Source organism: Lynx rufus, unplaced genomic scaffold (genome assembly GCF_022079265.1).
Source record: "Lynx rufus isolate CCGP_SWC_20201006 ecotype Redwood Valley unplaced genomic scaffold, mLynRuf1.p SCAF_9, whole genome shotgun sequence".
NCBI lineage: Eukaryota > Metazoa > Chordata > Mammalia > Carnivora > Felidae > Lynx > Lynx rufus.
The window spans coordinates 42037188-42055197 of record NW_025814897.1 but is presented as its reverse complement, the minus strand read 5'-3'; positions in this window follow the sequence as shown (position 1 = coordinate 42055197).

Here is an 18010-nt window from a genome sequence, read left to right as displayed (position 1 = left end):
GGACGTTAGAGTGGGAGAGAGCCAAAGCATAAGAAACTGTTAAAAACTGAGAACAAACTGAGGGTTGATGGGGGGTGGGAGGGAGGGGCGGGTGGGTGATGGGTATTGAGGAGGGCACCGTTTGGGATGAGCACTGGGTGTTGTATGGAAACCAATTTGTCAATAAATTTCATATATAAGAAAAAAAAATAAAAATAAAAATAAAAATTGAAATCTATGAAATACTGCAAACTTCAAAAAATATCTTAAAACAAAATAAGTGTGTTATTCATATCTATTAGATATATCAAAGTATACTTCCTGACTGAAATTTTAGATCTCTTGGAAGAAATTTCCTATAACTTCTACAGTATGAATGCTTCTCGGTATGTGTATTTCTAGGAGTCTAATTTGGATTAATTTTCCTCTCCATAGCCACAATATTTACGTATTTTACATGTAAGTTTCTTATTTTTCATTACTTGCTTTCTACTTATTATATGCACCTACAACCAGGTTTTTAAATACTTGTTTTCTGGAGACATGGTGGTATTTAACTAGTGAAAATAGGATCCAGGTTTTGGTAAAATACAATTATTTTTAATAAATGTGTAAGTGAAATAAAAAATTCAGAATATTTCTTACTTTTTCTTTTTATATCAATAAATTACACTTTCTTCTTTACTGTATCTTTGTACATTGAATCCCAAATGCCTTTGAGAGTTACATATAAAAACAATAATTCTGAAAGTTCTTCACTGGGAGAAAATACAATGATAAATATTAACTGCATAAAAATTACATTGACTACCTTTCTTCAGCAATTCATTCAAACCCACTACATGCACACTTCCTCATTATTCTTATTCTTAATAAGAAAGATTGCCAATTACAATTATTTTTTATTGCAAAAATACCATGAATTTGTTTTATTGCAGATTATTTTACCCAAAACATTAAACTGATACTCACAGCCCTATAGAGACTCAAGACTCTTTTTAAAAGTTTTCTCTTGCTTGTGCTCTCTCTCTCTCTCTTTTAAAATGTAATGATTCTGTGACACCAGACACTTCAAAAATCCCAGCCATAAACTGTCTTTGGTAGATCCAAGTCTGTACTTTTGAGGTGAGAATATGCCCTGACCTCTTGCTGTCTCTTGTGATAAATTGAGGACTTTGTGTACCATACTGTTATCTTGAACACAACTCTGTTTTCAGACTTTCTAAATCCCTGGATTATTTTTAAAGCATCTGGAGGGTCAAAACTCAAAACCTTTGAAATGGTCCTCCGAGGGATAAGTCCTATATACCTTTAGTGCCTCATACAATAATCTCCCTTCTGTTCTTTGGGCTCACTAGAAATAGAATCATCATCATAATAAAGCCTCTGAGATCAGGAGGCACAATGTGGGAAGCGGGGCCATGAATGCAGAGCTCATGGGGCTCACTGACAGCTTTGATAACTCTGTTTCACTGCCCCAAGCTGCAGGATTTGCAACAACTGTTTTACTTCTGCTGGAAGCACCGAATTCCAGCCTGACTCCCAGTGGCATTTTTTTTTTTACAGCACAGTGTGCATGTTTGTGCTTCCTAGTCTGAGCAGAAGGATCATTAAAGCCCACTAGGAGCCAAGAATACAAGATTCCTAGCAGACCAGAATTTCTTCATTGTATATGGAGGATGAAACATCAGAACAAGAATTTGCAAAGGCTTGGCCAATCTAAATGGTACTCTTCAAGGCACTTTTGTTGGTCAGTTTCTTTTAAGAGTTATCAGCACATAGAGGAAAGAACTTTGGGCTTAACTTAAAAAGAGCAAGGGTTAAACTGACTCAGACTCCGGTGACTAGGAAAAATATTTGACACTTTGAAGAGATAATTATAATCTCTAACTGAAAGGTTTGTTGTGAAAATCATAAAAGATAAAAAGAGGCTGGCAAAAACAATCTAATTAAAAAATGGGCCAAAGACTTTAACAGACATATCTACCAACGAAGATATACAGATGGCAAATGAGGATATGAAAAGACACTCTACATCATATGTCATCGGAGAAATGCAAATCAAAACAACAATGAGATACCACTGCACTCCATTAGAATGGCCAAATTCCAGAATGCTGGCAATACCAAATGCTGGCAATGATGTGGAGCCACAAGAAGTCTCATTTACTGCTGGTGGGAAAGCAAAATGGTACAGCTACTCTGCAAGACAGTTTGGCAGTTTCTTATAAAACTAAACATATTTGTACCATAATATCCAGCAGTCACATTCTTTGATATTTTCCCAAGGGAGTTAAAAATTGACATCCACACAAAAATCTGCATGTGGATGTTTACAGCAGCTTTACTTGTAATTACCAAAACTTGGAAGCAACCATGATGTCCTTCGGTAGATGAATGAAGAAATAAACTGTGGCACATCCAGACAATGAATGGCATATCATTCAGCACTACAAAGAAATGAGCTATCAAGCCATGAGAAGACATGGGGGAACCATTAATGCATATTTCTAAGTGAAAGAGGCCATTCTGTAAAGGTATTGATGCGTACTAAGTATGTACCCTAAACTCCGTCAGCATTCACTTCCACAGAGCCCAACATACAGCAACCAACAGTGCTCAAAATATACTTGAAGTATATATTTGGAATTGCCATCACAAGCTGTAAAAGAAAATCTGTTTTATAACTTTACTTCACCTGATTAGAAAAACATAATTTTATTATTCAGGTTGAAAGACAAAGTAGTTTTATATGTAGGTCTTGAGTTATGGTTGCCCATTTTTGATGACAATATTTAATCAAAATGTGTCCATTAAACATTTATTTATCAGAAACTATATTAGACACTGGGGAGGCAAACACAAGTCAAGACTGCTACTGGGGATATAAAAGCAAATAGAGTGAAAAATGAGGCATTTAAAAGCATGTGAAGAACTTAATAAGAGAATTCTGGAGAAGGGGTTTTAAAGAAACCCCCCAATCCCCAATTTGTGGGTTTCAAAGGATTAATAGCAGAGGGGCATCTGGTGGCTCAGTCAGTTAAGCATCCAATTTGGTTTTGGCTGAGGTCATGATCTCATGGTTCGTGAGTTGGAGCCCTGCTCTGGGCTCTTCGCTTATAGCTGCAGAGCCTGCTTGGGATTCTCTGTCTACCTCTCTCTCTGCTCCTCCCACCCCCGCTCTCTGTCTCTTTCTCTCTCTCTCTCTCAAAATAAATAAACATTTTTTTTAAATAAAGGATTAGGAGGAGTGAAATTCATACACACATACATACAAATCTAAAAGATTTTAGCTTAAGCTCTGAATATACTTCTACATTTGAATTTTAAAAATATGTTCCAAACAATGGCAGCATCATTAGAGTAAGTATTTTTTTTGCATATGTACAGTTTTATATATTTAGGGTCCCTTAACACTTCCATTAAAGTATGTGTCATATACTCTAGCTTGTTAACTATTTATATACAATCGTATTAAAATACTATCCTGTCAGTTATATTATACTCTGCTTTGTCTTCTCAAGTAAATAAGGTGAAGTTATTTAGGGCATATCTTAGCTACAAAGAATCATATGTGCAAGGAAGAGAGTTGTATTAAAGGAGACAGGGCCTGGGCTAACTCTCAGTAGTTATTATCACATTCTCCTGTGCTATTCAGAGGTTGGAGAATGACACCATGATCCATTCTACCCATTAGCTACAGTTCCATTTCAAACATAAGTTATTCCAATTCTGTAACAATGACAATAATCTTGCCCTGGCATCATTGCTTCTTCCTTCCTTTCTTCCTTCTTTCCTTCCTTCCTCCCTCCACCCTCCCTTCCTCCCTCCTTCCTCCTTTTCTTCCTCTTTCTTTCTTTCTTTCTTTCTTTCTTTCTTTCTTTCTTTCTTTCTTTCTTTCTTTCTTTCTTTCTTTCCTCCCCCCTTCCCACTCTCTCAATACATGCCCTTCTGGTGAAGGAAGTCTGCTTTTCAAATTACACTTCTTTCAAGTCTGAGGAAAACAGATTGAAATCTCAACTTTGACTCCCCATCTTTTCTACCTCAAAACCCCTCTTCTCAAAGTTATAATTGCATCCTGTGTTCTTGGAAGACTGTACTGACAGTAGTTTTATGACCCAGGATTTTTCAATTTCTTATCCAAAGCCAACCTCATCTCAAGTTCCAAAATTTATGGGCATAGGAGATGACATATGGGATTAAACTCTTGATAGATTTTGAACAGCGACTTGCTTTTGGCAGTAGCCAAGGCTTTCTGTCAGAAGGAAATGTGGGGAAAACATGCTCTTCATTGTGCAGTTGGGTATCTTGCTTCCTTTTCAGGCAGTTCTCTTTGATATATCCTGCCCATTTATCCCTCACCACCCCCACCCAAACCACCACCAACCCTGGAGAAGATTCACTCACCGTTTTGAATAGCCTCAAAATGTTAGAAGTCAGAAAAACATAAAACTCTCATACAGAATTAACACAGTGATCAATATAAAATATTTTGGAAAATTTTGGAATGCTGAACTTGACTTATATGCCTATCTGTTCTCCTGCTTTCTGGGATCTTTGTTGTTCTAGATATCTTATTGTTCAAAGAACTACCTGTATCCATCTCTGCACTCCTCAGCATCTTCTCTAGAATGGTCTCCTGTCAAAGATGAATTGTATTGTGTTTCTTCAATTGGCTTCTCTTGGTTTTATCTTGAGATTGCAATAACCTTTTCCCTTTCCATAGTAAATAATCCTCATTTGGTCCATTTCTTATTATTTGTGATGATCTAAACACACTCACTGCTCAGATTTTGTTCAGGTTTCCTGATTAGCTTCAGGAGAACTTCACTCTTGAAAGAGTGTCAGGAATAGCAAAATCATGTCAACAAATGGTATGTAAACAAATGCATTAATTACAATTTAGGAGATTATTTTATAATTCACTATTCTATTAAGTAAAAAAGTAATATTTTAAGCACTTATAAATATTACCCCAGGTCATATGTTCAAACTCAGAGAATTTCTGAGCCTATCTGTTCACTCAGGACTACAAGGATCAATTCATTACTGTGGGACTCAGAGGCACCTAAAATGTTCACTCAATTTTTTCAAAAACATTTTTCCCTGTAATGATAAATATGGTATACTTTTGAAACAAGTACTGGCCTCATTTATTTCTTTTTGAAGGCAGAAGTACCTATTAATTTATTATAAGATTTGAGGAATTTATTTTTAAACTAGAAACTATTTTCTCTGCTACTGTATCACAGCATTTAACACAGATTCAGGTATTTCATCATTGCTAGCCTGGGATAATTAGAACACCAGAACTACGTCTCGATGTATGTTTAAATCCACAAACATTTCCATGTATGTCTTGGAGGTTGGTTCACATTCAACTTAGCTGGAAATATAAATTTTAGGTCATGCCTCTACCCTCAAACTATGTTTTCTTCTATAATTTAACACTGTAGAGACAAAGTTTTCCCTCTTTGGTAGGTAAAAAGGTTTTTGTTTTGTTTTTTGTTAAATTTTTTTCTTAATTTGTTTTATTTTTGTTGAATGCTTGCAAAATCTCACTTTTTTATAAACCCAGAAATTCAATAATTTCATTTTTGCATATCTAGGTACATGTTGTCTTAGTAAACATTATATAGGCCTATTGGATCTACAGACTCAGGTCCTTCTTTAGTTTAGTTAATGTTTCTACCTACAATGTTTTTGTTCTATTTACTTCTTACTTTCATGCTAGGTGTCAATTTCTAGTTGACTTCTATTTAATCACTTCATTGTCTTTTTTCTCTGAATTGTGTAGAGTTTTTTAATTTTTTTAAATATCTGAGGTTTTATTTTATTATTTTTTTTAATATTACTGATTTGGCTTTATGTAGTCTAGATTCTATTCTTATATTTTAAGTTCTGATGTAGCACAATCTCTTAATTTTCTTCTTTTTAAATTTTTTTTTATGTTAATTCATTTTTGGGAGACAGAGAGAGACAGAGCACAAGCAGGTAGGGGGAGAGAGAGGGAGACATAGAATCTGAAGCAGGTTCCAGACTCTGAGCTGTCAGCACAGAGCCCAACACGGGGCTTGAACTCACAAACTGTGAGATCATGACCTGAGCCACAGTCAGACACTTAACTGACTGAGCCACCCAGGCACCCCTCTTCAATTTTCTTCTTAAATTTGATAGTTAGGTCATGAAATTATGTTATCATATTGTCCTCTTATTTCTCTAATTTTATTTTTTTAATTTATTTTTAATTTGGTAAAAAAAAATTACAACATAAAATTTACCATCTTAACCATTTCTAAGTTTAATAGTATTAAATACAAATGACCCTTGAACACTGCAGGTCTTAGGTATTCCAACCCCTGTGTTGTCAAAAATACATGTATAACTTTTGATTCCTCAAAAACTTAACTACTAATAGCCTACATGTTGACTAAAATCTTTACCAGACTCAAAACCAATTGATTAACATACATTTTGCATATTATATATATTATGTATTATATTCTTGCAATATAGTAAGCTAGGGAAAAGAAAATGTTATTAAGAAAGTCATAAGGAAGACAAAATACATTTACAGTGCTTTACTGTAAGAAATCCACATATAAGTAGAACCACACAGTTCAAATCCATGTCATTCAAACGTCAACTGTTTAATCACATTTTTGTTCAACCAATCTCAAGAACTTTTTTACCTTATAAAGCTGAAACTTCACACCAGTTAAACAATAGCTCCCCATTTCCCACTCCCTCCAGTCCCTAGCAATTACTACTCTACTTTCTGTTTCTATAAATTTGACTCCTTTAGATACCTCATACAAATAGAATCATGCAATATTTGGCTTTTTGTGACTAGCTTATTTCACTTAGCATAATATCCTCAAGATTCTTTCATGGTGTTGCATGTGTCAGACCTTCCTTTTAAAAGATGAATAAAATCCCACAGTGTGCATATACCACATTTGTTTACCCATTTATCCATGATGGATATTTGGGTTGCTTCCACGTCCTGCCTAATGTGAATGGTGCTGCTACGCACATGGGTGTGCTAATTTCATTAATTTTCTTGAGAATGAAAATTGCTTTTTCAAACATTTCTGTTTGCTCTCAATTCAGATGCAACATTTTTTATTGATATTTTTTCCTCTTTACTTATTTTTGAATAGGATATTATCTAATCTGCTCTCTGACTGTATTCTCAGCAGGTCTCGTCCCTATGACATGAAAAATATTTGTCACTTTCTTTAAAAAAGTAAGATGATATAGGTTGGTAGTACCAGTTCAGTCACTCAGTAGTTGAGTTGTTGGCAAGGAAGCAGATAACTTTGTCTCTGTGAACTTTTCCTCTTTACATAAGCAATTAAAAGAGAAACTTGTTTCTCATGTCTTTTTCTCACTTTACCTCCCTGAAGCGTATGATGTAGTTATGTCTATTTTTTTTCCTGTAATTTCTTTCTCTACATTTCAGGGATTGACCTGAACCAATGTATGTAGATATTCTGCAGTTTTAGAATATGCTACTTGTATTGAGGTTAAACAAAATCACATTTTACTCACGTTGTAATTAATCATGTGTCTCCCCAACTGAACAACACAGTTTAGTTCAGTACAAATTCCATTTTTGAAAAATTATACCTAAATATAGAAGCTAGTTTTAACTGCTTAGGATAAAAATGAAGTTCTTGACATAAAATAATTTTATGATAGATAAGCTAGAACCTCCAAGCAATTAAGACCTTCTCTAAATAGTTGGAAATCTTGGAAACTGTTAAGAAATGCTTTACAGCTTTAATGTACAAATACTTCATAATTCCTTATTTTTCAACAAATTAAATTAAAATGGTCCAAGAGCCCAGATGCCAAATTGAGACAAGGCCCTTTGCCACATGGTGTCACTATTGAATGCTGGTCCACTACCATCTGGCCTGCTGGTTGATAGGAGATGCAGCCAAGTCTCCCTGGCCTGGTTCCCAGGAGGCTCCCAGGACACACTGGCACTGCCCTTTATAGAAGGAGACTTCTATATCTATGGAGACTCTGCTCCCTGAGTAGTTGCTCACCCAGCTGTCCCTTCTGCATGCCCCAGGAACTAACCTTTAGTGCCTGCCCCTAGTGAAACACACAGCCATTCTCCTCACAGTCACTGGGTCAGATTAGCTTGAGTGTCTGCCCTTGAAGAACCTACATGGTTTTCCATATTTCCAGACTCTGAAAACTCAACCAGGATACAGTTGACTGCTCTCTTTTATAGGCCCAGGAAATTTAAAGAGATGAAGCCTTTTACATCTAAGTCAAAGTGTTCCTCCAAAGAAGTTCTCCTCCAAGGGAATCTTAAAAGATTGTTTTCCAAGGTAACCAATCCCTTTCCTGTAACCCTTCATCACAAAAGTTTAATGCTGTCCCTCGCTGAAGGGGGTTGGATTACCTCCAACAAGGGTCATTCCCTGGAAAAAAAGTAACTCTTTTTTTCCCCTTTTCTTTTGTTTTTATGGGTGCAGTTGGTGGTAGAAGAATGGGGGGGTAATTTTCATGCCTGAACTGATTTTAGCCAAAGTGACCCCCTGTCACTTTATCAGCTATAGCAGAGAGAAAGAAAAATACTGTTTGGAAAGACAGCATAATGCTTATATACTTAAGATGATCATCTTTAAATGTAAACAAAGTACCACATATGCTATTTGACAGACATGGCAAAATTCTCCTAAGTTTGTCACTAACTGACTAATTAGTGACACTAATTGACTAATTGACTTCCTACAGAATGTTTGTGATCCTTCTACATTATTTAAGGTGGAGTATCGAAAGAGATCTCCTTTATAATGAAGCCACCCTGTGCAAATAGTAGTGGTACCAATGCTAGTAAAACAAAAGTTTTATATTTTTCCTTTGGGGACAATATGAAATAATTGTCTCCAGTGGAACCATGCTCTAGAAGCAAGGAAAAAATGTTTAATACACTAGAATCGATAATGGTGTACCTTGCATGCCTCCAAAAGGAGGCCAAGGCATATTACTTTGACTCAGATCATATATATTCCCAGAATAGGTGAGATTATATAATGTAGTTACAGATATTCTTCATAGATAATCTGATTTAAACATCTCAGTAGTCTTATGGGACGGATAACAGCATATGGAGTCACAGGTTAGGAAAAGGACATTAAGTCACCAAGTCACAAAGACATTAAGTAATTTGCCATGGTTCACACAACTTGCCATTGGTGCAAATAGTGTACAAATACTGGTCAAACTGATCACCAAGTTCATGACTTTCATCATACGCTACATACCAAACCATGAGAAATCTTTCTGTTAATTATAATAACTAAAAATCCTTACTCCTTTATGGTTTATAAATCACTGTCTTACATATCATTACATTTTCACAGCAATTGTATGAGTTACCTCATAATGGCTATTATCTCAATTTCACAGATTAAGGAAAAAATTTTGGGGTACCTGGGTGGCTCAGTCAAGCATTCAATTCTTGGTTTCAGTGCAGGTCATAATCTCACAGTTTTGTGAGTTCGAGCCCCACATCTGGCTCCAAGCTGACTGCAGAGTCCGCTTGAGATTCTCTGTCTCCCTCTCTCTCTGCCCCTCCCCCACTTGTGCTGTCCCTATCTCTCTCAAAATAAATAAATAAACTTAAAAAAATTATAGAAAGAAATTTACAAAAAGAAAAAGTTTTGAAAAATTAATGAGTTTGACTGAGATCCTTAGTTAGCAGAGCGGAAGACCAAAGTCTACCTATTTCCAAAGCCTCTATATCAGCACGTGAACAGACCAAGTGTCCCATGGGACTTCTTGAAAGATGGGTAGCCATGCTCAATAATTAGGTACCTTAATCAAGGGCAATCGGCAGAGGTCAAAGGGTAATTATATGAAATGAAATAGGTGAGAAGTAATTTTGCTCAAAATTTATCTAGTCAATTGTCTAGTTAAACTCACCTTTAAAACTTAGACACATTAAAAAAAAGTAAAAATAAAATAAAATAAAATAAAATAAAAATAGACATGACATGACTAGACCACCAAAGCAACTAAGAAATATTTGGAGACATGAAACAACCAAACTAATTCTTCCAAACAAGAAAAGATAAGACAAAACATGAAATTGTGTCTTTAAGCCTGTAAAAACATAAAAGAATCATAGCTATAAAATATATGCTAGATTTTTCACAACTTTAGTCACAATTGTGGGCCTGCATATTCATTCAACACTATGTTTTAGGGCAGAGACACTGGGACAACATGATGTTATTTCTGACTCAGTTTTGCACATTATCTAAAGGCTTCTACAGAATTATTTTGATTATTTTTTGTTTGTTTGTTTTCTGCAGCTAATTTTGTTTTTGTGACCCTGCCATGCCTTCCAAGCAATGACAAGCCATTCAATGACAAGTGCTCAGGATCTCTTTCCTAGTTTAGAGGGCAGGAGAGTGGATTGTTTTTCTTGCAGTCATATAACATGTTCAGTTAATTTGGAGAATGGTAGCCACTGTAATACTCCTACTCATCTTTCTGGGAAAATAAAGAGAGAAAATGAGGCATACACTTTCCTCTATGGTTAAGAAGTAGTTGCACAAATGAACCATCATAGATATCAGACCTAGAAAAATCCATTTTATCTTTTATTGACATTTAGCAGACATGTAACAAGCTGTGCATCTTTTCCAGCCCACCACTAACATCCTACACACAAAGAGAAAAATCAGTATGTGTGTTTTGACAAATACACATGTATTTAAACGGTAATCAGAAGAGAAAATGTAAAATAAAGATGGTTGATCTTTTAAGATCTATTATCTCAGTCAGGGAATCCATTCTGTAACATTATGAAGACTCTAAGTTTCCTTTCTGATTTACACCCTTCCTCATTTAGAGTCAGAAAGAAATTGCCATGGCTTTAGGACTATTGACTTCCTCCTCTACCATCCATCCAGTCAGCTCCCCATAGTCCATTCCTGACTTCCAAAATCCAGAGTCCAATTAACAGCATCCTGTTCTCTTGCCCTCTTAGTTTCATGCCATTTTCCTGGTTTTCCTTCATTTCATCTAATGGTTAATTATCAGATGGCTTTGCCAGCTGCTCTCACCACAAATAATAAATACTAGAATTACTCAGGATATATTCATGGCCTCAAGTTCTCATTTTCAATCCTAACTCTTTCCTCTAGACTTGGAAATCCATCATTTGCATGTTTCACAGCCCTCTCCAACCAAATTCTCTCATAACCCTTCACCTACTGTTGCTTTCCTATTCTAGTCTTCTCAACTGCATCTATCCACCGCTGAATTCCAAAAGTTGAGTGATTTTCCTAACATATCTTCCTCTTTATATCCCACATTCATTCCATTGTGGGTCTCTTCTTTTAAAATAAAATTTATTTATTTATTTATTTATTTATTTATTTATTTAGAGAGCACGTGTGCACATGCAGAAGCAGGGGTGGAGCAGAAAGTGGGGAAGAGAGAATCCCAAGCAGGCTCTGCACTGTCAGCACAGAGGCCATTTCAGGGCTCTATCCAACTAACCATGAGATCATGACCTGAACCGAAATCAAGTCAGATGCTCAACTGACTGAGCACCCAGGCACTCCATGTCTCTTCAGTTCTACCTGCAAGATATTCCTAGAATCCAATCAGTTGTCTTCATCTCCATTGCACCAATACTCTTATACCTCTAGTCTGGATGATTGAAAAAGCCTCCCACTTATACATACTGCTTAAATTTCTTCTCCATTGGACTACCTGAGATGTCTTTATAAAATATAACCAATATCATCTTCTCTCACATCACAATGGACCTGTGAAGTTATTTTCTCTCCCCATTCTCCTGCAGATAACTCCAGATCACCTTTCCCTTCTCAGATCAAATTTTACAAATCTTACAAATTTCCAGAAACAATTTTGCTAGCCTCATAATATAAGTTAAATCTTTCTCATTATAATATTTCATAGAACCTCTCTGAAACTTAAATATAATATAAAATGATGTTGAATGATATTTACCTTGAAATTTCACTGAAGTCTAATGCTGAGAATAGTAGAACTATACCCCCACATCCTGAAGACAGTTGCAGGACTTATCGAGAGGGGTTCATATTAATTCTTCAACCATCACCCTCATCACCAAACTCTAGGGGTAAAATAGAAAAGGAATAAAATAAATTAAAAAGGGAAAAAATATTTTAAGTCTCACTGAGAAGAGATTCCTTTATTTCTTTATAAAGTAGTAGAATTTCTTCCACAACTCAAGTCAGATAAGGAATGAAAAGACCATTTGACAATTTCCAACATTAATGAGAATTACCACTCTGAAGGCACTAAATACTGAAGTACACCTGGATTATGAATAAAATATATTTAAAGATACTGCTTCTGTCTTAGAATTAAGACATATTTTTATTGGTAAGCAAATTATATAAACACAAAGAATGTGAGCTGAAATCAGGGTTATAGTGTGGTGATTTAAAAACCAAAGTGCAAGTCTATATTTTCATATGAATGCTGGGTCCCGGACAATAAGACTTCAGGTCTCTGGAAGCCAAGAGCTTAAACCTGACACTGTTGACAGGAACAGGGAGCAGGATGCTCAAGAGATCCATGCTGCTTCCTGGAAGAGGGAAACAAAATCTTTGGAGAAAAGCATCTTTATAACAGAGGACCCCAAAGGCTCAGTAATAGCAGTACTAGTCATTGAAGACACTAACCCTGCCCTTCACATTTTCTCTTCTATCACTCAGACCTAGGACGACACAGAGCAGCAGAGTAAATAGAAAAAGACAGGGGAATGAGTAAAGAAAGAGAAATACTACATGGCATTAGAGATTGTATGTGGGGTTTTGAACTAGATTTGAGATTTCGCCTTTCTACTGTCCAAAATACAACTATCCTAGCTTAAAGAGACGGAAAATTTATGGATCTGCCTGAGATGCTATCAGTGACTGTGGAAGAGTGAGTTAACTGAATGTATTTAATGTCAGCAGGATAAGAATGAAACTTTATCCTAGTTATTTCCAGCCAGTCTGTACATTCCATAAGCTTTTACATCTATTTCTAAGTATTTTCTTTTCATATCCAACTTTCTTGTTAGATTACAAATTCCAAAAAGGACAGGTGCCATGTTGACACTGTCATCAACAAATATTGTGTTGTTGACCATTTTTTGAATAATGCTTCTAACTCAGATTCCAAACTGTAGATAAATTTGCCTTAGGAAAACCACCAGGAAAAAAAAGTGTCCTTCAGTAAAGTTCATAGGAAAGTGACCTTTCAAATTTTTGTTTCTCTAACCAGTTAAACAGGCATGACAAAACAGTGATAAAACTTAAAGACAAAGTAACTGAGGCCCAGGTTGGTTTCTTTCTTCATCCATTAAATGTAAAGCCATAATCTTTGCTTACTTGTAGAAGTTATGTCATTTGACCAGAGTTGTAGTTTTAGTTACATATTACTTCATATCAAACTAGCTTTAAGATACTGTGACTTAAAACAACAGTTATTTATTAATGCTCGTGCTTCTGTGCATTTAAATAAGCTCAGCAAGGTAGTTCTGCTGTTCTGTGTGGGGACTCAAATGGTCACAGTCAATGGCAGTGGGGGCTGAACAACCTCATGGTTCCACTATATAACTGCATTGTGCTTCTTTGTGTGTGTGTGTGGGGGGGGTGGCTATTAGAGGGAACAAGCCGAAGTGTTCAAGTGCATCTGAAGACTCTGCTTCTGTCCCATTGGCCAAGGAAAATCACATGAAAAAAACAGAGGTAGTGTAACTAGGAACTACACTAGGATATGAATATCAGAATGCATGTTCGTTGGGGATCTCCAAGGAAACATTGTATCACACTTACACAAAAGTCATAGAGCTCAAATTGAACTCAGGTTTGTCTGATTCCAAGTCACATCACCACAGTACAATGGCATCTCAGTTATTACGTAGTACTTATCCCTTGTAACTTGAAAATCTTGTAATAAGAGATAAGAGAAGGATGAGGGGGAAGAATCCCTATCTTCTACTCTTTCTTTGTTTCTCATAGTTCTGCTTTCTTGACTAGTGGCTTGAACATATTTACTCATACCAAATCTAGCCAAACCAGACTCCAGGGGCATCTTTCCTTAAAATGCTAGTGATTGTGCTCTCTTTCCCTGTGTTTTTATTGCCTGTTTCTATTACCCTAAATTCTGATGCTAGAACAGATGAGAAGCAATATTTCCCTTGGTGTAGACCCTTCTCATTCACATCCTCTACATCACAGAAAGAGAAAAAGAAACTCTCTCTCTCTCTCTCTCTCTCTCTCTCTCTCCAGTGTTTGCTACCCAAAGAACCATTTTATTAGATAATTTATACATTTTCTGACTACATGGTTGTAATATTTCCATGTTACAGAGGCCTTGGAAATGTTAAAATTAATGCCTATAATACTACTGCATAAGGTTATTTCTAAGATTAGACTTAATTAAAGTAGCTTTACTGAAATGACTTAAATGTACTATGTTAACATTTTTGTAAGGGATAGCAAATGTTCCCAAAATGGATCAAAGGAATTTAAAGCCACTCATAAAGTCACCATCTACATATGAAATAATGAATAAAGGAAATGGTATGGGATGAATTTTAGCAAAAGCCAGCAAATGACATGATATATTCTGACAAACTCAAAGTTTAGAAAATGAGGAAATGAGGCAAAGTTCTGGCAAGATCAAGGTAGTATTTAACTTTTTTCAAGTGCCAAAGATATTAAGGGAAACAAAGTATGGACCAATTTCTAAACTTAAAACTTTGAGCTTTATGAATGTGTCACATTAGAAATAGTATCAACTTTGCTCTTATTTCTGTGGACACAGCCTTAGCATCCATTAAAACTATAGGAATATAAAGAGTTTTCTATATTAATTTTCCTTTCTCTAGCATTGATATTCCCTCTGTGTCACTGATTATAATAATTACATAGATTCATAGTTGAATCTATGACCCTTGAATATCAAAGATCATGCAATAGTCTTCTTGAAATAATAATTACATAACATTGAAGTCTAATACAACACACTTAGATTATATGATAGATTGTCATTTCTAATAAAGTAATTAACGTTACAGCTTCTCCCTCATTACATAACATTGAGTTAACAAAACAATTTACCCAGTCTTCAATGTTGCAGATATGAAATTCACATTTGTAAACAGAGTAGCTGCTAGGCAAGGATAATATAGTAATTTCTCTATATCCTCAGTTCTAAGCATGCTCTTGACACTCGTTAGGAAGTTAGAAAAAATAACTGGTATATTTTTGTTGATATTGTTGAAGAATTTATTTAATATCCCTGGAAATAATCAGCTCCCTGCTGGGAAATAAGCAAAAAACCTATGCAGAACTATATAGATGGTCCACTTATGTTTTATATGACATAGAAAATTCCAATTTTTGATAAGGGGATTAAACACCACTTGGTTTTGTTGTTGCCAGAAAGAAAACTAGTCTTTGATTACTTTGAAGCCATTTTGTGGATATCCATTAGATAGCTCATTTGATGTCAGATGATATTCATTATAAATGATACTGCCTAAGTTGTAATTGTGCTAATTGGTCTGTCATCTTCCTTCTAATAGTAAAACTTGGCAAATAAATAAATATGCTACGAGCCTAAATTCCCAAGAAAAAATAACTTGATTAACTGAGAAACTAGTTATAGGCAGAAGGCAATGACTGCCTGTTATAGAAACAATTGAATCTCTTTAGTTAAAAGATTAAGGAAAAAGCCAACAAAACAAAACAAAAACCTCATCAGTCACCTCAAAGAAACTTACATATGTTAGTGACAGACAAGAAAAGGATCATAAAGGTCAGTTGAACTTATCTATCAGTTTACTTATCTCCACGGAAAACCTATTAAAATATCCTATATCTGGAACATACAACTTGAGAAAACTAAGAATTTTCCTGAATTTATTTATTTGTTAGATAGATAGATAGATAGATAGATAGATCTGGCTCCAGATTTCAAATTGACATTCCGACCTAAAAAGAAAAAGCTTTTTCTCTACATTAGATTTTTTTCTAACTACTGATAAGCTGATTGCCTTTATATAAACATACCTATTAAATGTTTCCTTTAAAACTGGTTATTTAAAACAGTATTTCCTGGAGGACTTCCAGTGAAGGTGGTGGAGCAGGAGAATCCTAAACTCACCTCCTTCCACAGATACAACTAGGTAACACTCACATCAATAAAATAACTCAAAAAACAACCCAAAGGCTGGCAGAACAAATTCCATAAATAAATGTAGAGAAGAGGCCTCATCAAAGATGGTAGCAAGGGCAGAGACACCATCTGGAGATAAGTGAACCCTGAGACTGGCCCAGGCAGGCAAGGATGCTGAGGGCATGGAGAGGGAAGAGAAAAAGACAATCACACCAGGGAGCCCACATAGGGAAGATGAATTCCTATAAAATTTGGCTTTGAAAACTAGAGAGGCTGAAGTTTGTAAGTTTTTACAACCAGCAAGACTTAAAATCTAGAAATTGCATAGAAGCAGCAGTTTGAAAAACAGCTAGTACACATGAGAGGGAGAGTTACTTACTAATTGCAGAGCATGTCTGGGGTGGCAAATTTCACTGAGGGACTTATGAACAAAGGAGCTGGCAGGCACTATTATCCTCCCCTACCTACCAGCATAAACACAGGGCCACCTGTGGGAACCAGAGCAAAGCTAGCATTCACTACCTAACTTGCTTATACTATGCTCTGCCCCCTCTAGCCAGGCCTGCCTCAGTCCCAGTACTGTGAATCTGTTCTCAAGAATACCAGCACAATCTTTGTCAATACCAAGACTCCTGACTAGGCATTTTCTATGCTTTCTAGAGCCTAGATCCTGGCAGTGGTGGCTGGTCACCTCCCACAAGGACACATGTACCTTGTTAAAGCTGTGTGTCCCTCCTTCGAGCATGTTATGGAACAGCCCCAGCCAGGCAAGTCTCAGTGGTAGCTGTCCATCCTCTTCTGAAGAGAACTGTGCACAAAACTTGTGGGCACTGCACTCCCCACCCATGCATGCTTTGTGGATCACCTTGGCCAACCCTGGTCTGGGCAGGAAAGATGCACACCCCCTCCCCCAGCAAAGAACCAGCACCACCTTGTTAAAAGTGTGTGCTCCACCCAATACGTTAGAGAGGAGACGTAACTGACTTTCCTAAGACAGAGAAACAGACCCAGAGTTAGACAAAATTAGGAGACAGAGGAATATGTCCCAAATGAAACAACACAAAGTTACAGCAAGAGACCAAAGCAAAACAGAGAGAAGTAATATGCCTGCTAGAGAATTTAAAGTAATGATCATAAACGTACTCACTGGATTTCAGAAAAGAGTGGAGGACACCCTTTTCTGAGATGCTTAACAAATAGGTAAAAAAAGAACCGGTCAGAGATGAAGAACACAATAATTGAAATTAAAAATACAGTAGATGGCTGGGGGGCACCTTGGTGGCTCAGTTGATTAAGCGTCTGACTAGATTTAGGCTTAGGTCATGAACTTGCAGTTTGTGAGTTTGAGCCACACATCAGGCTCTGTGCTGACAGTGTAGAGCCTGCTTGGGATTTTCCTTCTCTCTCTTCCCCTTCCCCACTCATGCTCTCTCTGTCTCTCTCAAACTGAATAAATAAAAAAAAAATTAAAGAAAAAATACAGTAGATGGAATAAACAGCAGACTAGAAGAAGCAAAAGAATTAACAACCTGGAGGACAGAGTAATGGAGTAATCAAGCTGAGCAGGTGAGAGAAAATATGCAAAATGAGAATAGATGTAGGAAACTCAGTGACTATAACAAGTATAATAACATTCACATTCTAGGGATCCCAAAGAAGAGAGGGAAAAGAGGGCAGGAAATTTATTTGAAGAAATAATAGCTGAAAACTTCCCAAATCCGGTGAAGGAAAGAGAAATTCAGATCCAGGAGGCATAGAGATCTCCCAACAAAATCAATCCAAAGAGGTTCACTCCAGGATAAATAGTAATTGAAATGACGAAAACCAG